Source organism: Passer montanus, unplaced genomic scaffold (assembly GCF_014805655.1).
Source record: "Passer montanus isolate IOZ18808 unplaced genomic scaffold, ASM1480565v1 scaffold39, whole genome shotgun sequence".
Lineage (NCBI taxonomy): Eukaryota > Metazoa > Chordata > Aves > Passeriformes > Passeridae > Passer > Passer montanus.
The window spans coordinates 7,889,438-7,893,357 of NW_024368707.1; positions in this window are offsets into that span (position 1 = coordinate 7,889,438).

Here is a 3,920-nt window from a genome sequence, read left to right on the forward strand (position 1 = left end):
TCACTCCAAAACAGAAGCATGGACATTTTATATAGCCTGAAGAAACTTTATTTTATCTATCTCAACTGTTTAAAAGGATGCTTACATGAGTTAATATCTTAACCCAAACCAGCTAATGTCAGGGTCAAAGGATCCCAAAGCTGAGAGATACAGGCTACATTTCCTTTATAAAGAGAGACACATAAACCCAAAACAAGTTTTATCTAAGTGAAAGGCAAGCAGGAAGGTGGCATTCCCTCTTGCCCTTTTTCCATCAGTTAGGAGAAATTATACCCTACATCAACACTACTTGTCCTGAGGCTGGACAAAATGCAGTAGCACGTAGAGGTCAAAGGTGAGTTGGGTGAGACTGACAAGTGTCCAGCTTCAAAACAGGCAAAAATCCTGGGCTTTTTTGTTGGTGGTGGTGGTTTTGGGTTTTTTTGGTTTTCTTTTTTTTTTAAATTTTTTTAATTTTTTTAATGTTTTTGTGGCGGTGGTAGTATTAGCTCAGAACATTCCTGTAAAATTTATTTTAAAAATATGGTCTGCTTCCATTTACTTACAAAGTTAATCTGCTTCATATCCGTTGTATCGGAGCAGAAAAATAAATCAGTCCATTTCATTTAAATTTGCTTGCGTCCTACCAGTTTTATTTCTATTTCTTATTTCAAGCTCCATATCAATTTCACCTACCACCTCCACCTACAGCCATGCAGGACCACAGTAAGAAAAGAGTGTTGGGGATCAAACCCAACCATTTATTAAAATCACACATTTATTAAAACAAATACTAAACTAATTTGAAATACAACCTCCAAGGAATTCTTACAAATTGTTAACAGAAGTAACTGGACAGACACGCACAAGCTAATTACAAAGAAATCTCATAACAGCAGTTAGGATGTTCATCATTCATAATCAAAACTTCTGATTCCCTCAGTCATGCTTTTGTTTGTTCCACAAAAGATGGTTTGTATCTATTTCTTATTCTTTTTTTGACCCATAGCTATCAGCCACTTAATTATCCATAGTCTGTATTCTTGCATTCATTTCATTGCTATGTGAAACCAAACATCACAGCAGTAGCACACAGCATTTTATGGAACTGCATCTTAGCAGATGGCTTTGTATAGTATGAAGGTAAGTACATGTATTGGTTTTAAGTGTTCTGTGACTGGATGTCATGTTCTCATTCTAATTTCATGAATGAAAAATAAATCTTGTACAGAAATTTACTTGTAAGCCATTGCATCCCTCATCCAGCTGCTGGACCTATCATGCTCATAATCAGAAACCTCTAAAAGCTCTAAAAATTTCTACATTCAGCTAAAAAGTAAAAGAAACTACAATCCCAGACATAAACAGATACTTTCATTACTCCAAGCCCTGCTTTCTCACACTTCAGGTGATCAGCTTGTAGAAAACAATAATAGATAATCACTACCATTTTCCGGGGTTTGAATAGATTTCTCACTGGCATTGTGCCTTTCTCTCTTCCCTCAGGAAATCCTTTTCTTTACCCATGTCTAAACTCCCTGTTTCTGCAAGTGATTTTTTTTAATTAAAAAAACACCAAAACAACAAAACAAACAACAAAATATTAATCTAAACACTAGCAGAAACCTCATGTTAAAACTCAAACTGCTCTAATTTTGCAGAATGGCAAGGGCTGAGACCACACAGCCTGCTCAAGAAGGGTGCCAGGGGCTTTCCACCCCATTCCTGCCCTCCACAAACCCAGGGGAAACCCTTCTTCCCTGGCCTCTTCCCTCATCGAGGAAGAAACGAAGCAGCAATGGTGGAAAAGTTTGGACAAACCATTACTTCCTCCTTTGACAATTAGGGGGCTATGGAGAAAAAAACCCAATAGTAACAGATGCAGCCAGTTCCTCTTTCCCCTCATTCACCAGCTGTAGGCATTAGGGGGGTTTAAAAGAAGTATTTTATAGCAAAGATCAGATTTACTCATTCTCAACTCACTTCTGTATTAGTTCACTGGGCTTTTTGACTACAATTTAGTGATTCACGTGGGATGCCCATTTGAAATACATGGATGAGGAAAAACCAGATTACATGCATTTGCTCCGGGAAGCCAGAACGAGAGGAAGCAGCCTGCACTCGTGGCTTCCCACAAGACCAGCATGAGCCAGGTGGGCTCATTTCTCCTTCCCTAACTCAAAGACTTCATGAGCATATGGTGCAATTCAGGGAATTACAGGAGATTACAGCTCAGATCTGACTCACTGCTTAGAAGCAAAGTGTAGTCAGAATAGGCAACACTCCTTGCCCTGCATTTGTACTTATCTGCCCACATGGAAATAAATTAAGCACCCACCTCCTCAGCCTCGCTTCGTACTGCACTCACCTGCCACTACACCAGGACACAAACAAAATGCACTGGACAACCTGCTAACCCTGCAAGTACCCTTTTATTGCCCTGCTCCTCCTGCAGGTTGGTGGGATGCCAGGAAACACAAGGCAGCTGTGATAGATCAGGTATATTAAGAAGGAGGCTGTGGAAAGCCCTGAGAAAGAAGGAAACATTTACGTGCCTTTTACCTTGCTTTCCAGGAGAGGTTACTGGAAATTGGACTTGGCACTTCCTCATGACTCTTGGCTTTTGAAGCCTGTTAATCCTGGCACCTGGGCTACAAGTTCAGGCTGGCTGCAGTCTTGGCCTGATCTCTTGTGCCCTTTAGGGAACAAGTTCAACATCTGAAGTTCAGAGCAGTGCGCTGGGCTGTTCCACAGGTTTTCTATAGCCCAACTCCTGGTAAAGGGCACTTTTGGTCCATCAGCAACACTTTTCAAGCCAGTAGCCTTGCAAAATGTTGCCTTGTTTCAGACAATCCCCCATCCACTTTTGAGTTTGCAATGTTAAAATATCAAAGAGTAGTCAACAATGTTAAAAGCCCCAAAAATACATTAGCTCCACTAAATGCATCCACACAGCCAGCCTGAGTTTCAAATAAATACTTCACATTTTTTTCTTATGAAACATAATATTATAGTTTAATAAAATAAAAAATATATATATTATAAATTGCCCCTTTTTGTCTTTATCTTGGAGAAAGTCACAGGAGGTTTTCTTGGAAGCTTGAGGTGCCATTTTAAGAGTTTCTCTCTTGCATGTGTAGTTCTCAGGTGTTCAGTGGCATATCAAGGCTGTGGGACACTGCAGGAGCCCACCTGCTTGCAGCTCTGTACTGCCTGCACTTCTTGGCCTTGGTGCAGGCAGGAAGCACCTGATGAAAGAGAGGTTGTTGTGTTTATCTCTCCAAAATATATGGATGTTTTAAGTATGAGGGATACTGGATATTTGTATTGCCAAGTGAGTCCTTGCGTGTCTTTGTGAGGGTAGACTAAAATTTTCATCTTGCAATACCACCAGCAGTCTTCAGCTTGGACCTAGAGGTATAGCACTAAGACATAGGTTGCATTTCCTCCACTGCTTCTTTTTCTCCAAAATGTTCACCAGAATCCAGAGTGCACATGCTAGGTATGTACGGCAAGGAGGATGAGGAGACTTCACAAAACTGGACTGTGATTTTCTGAAACGATGCTACTTCACCTCAGTTTATCTCCACCTCAAGCTTGTATCCTGCACCCCCTGCACTAGGATAGCCTTGGTGTACAACCAGCAGTACTTCAGCCCATGCCCTAGCATAGCACCCTGGGCTTCCCTCACAGAGGCACAGTTTTCCTCAAAGACCACATTTTGTTTGAGGCCCATCCTCAAAGTTTCTGCCTTCGTGAGCTGCACTGGTTGTGCTGAGGGAGGTTGTTTCAGGAAATGCAAAAGACCCATGCAAGGGTCTGGCCTCTGCTTACACAACTATTATGTGCACAAATATGATAGTAGAGTGATGTTCCCACTTCACAGTGAATGTTTTCTAGCTGCCAGCACTTTTGGGCACCTGTAGGCTGGCTATACACAA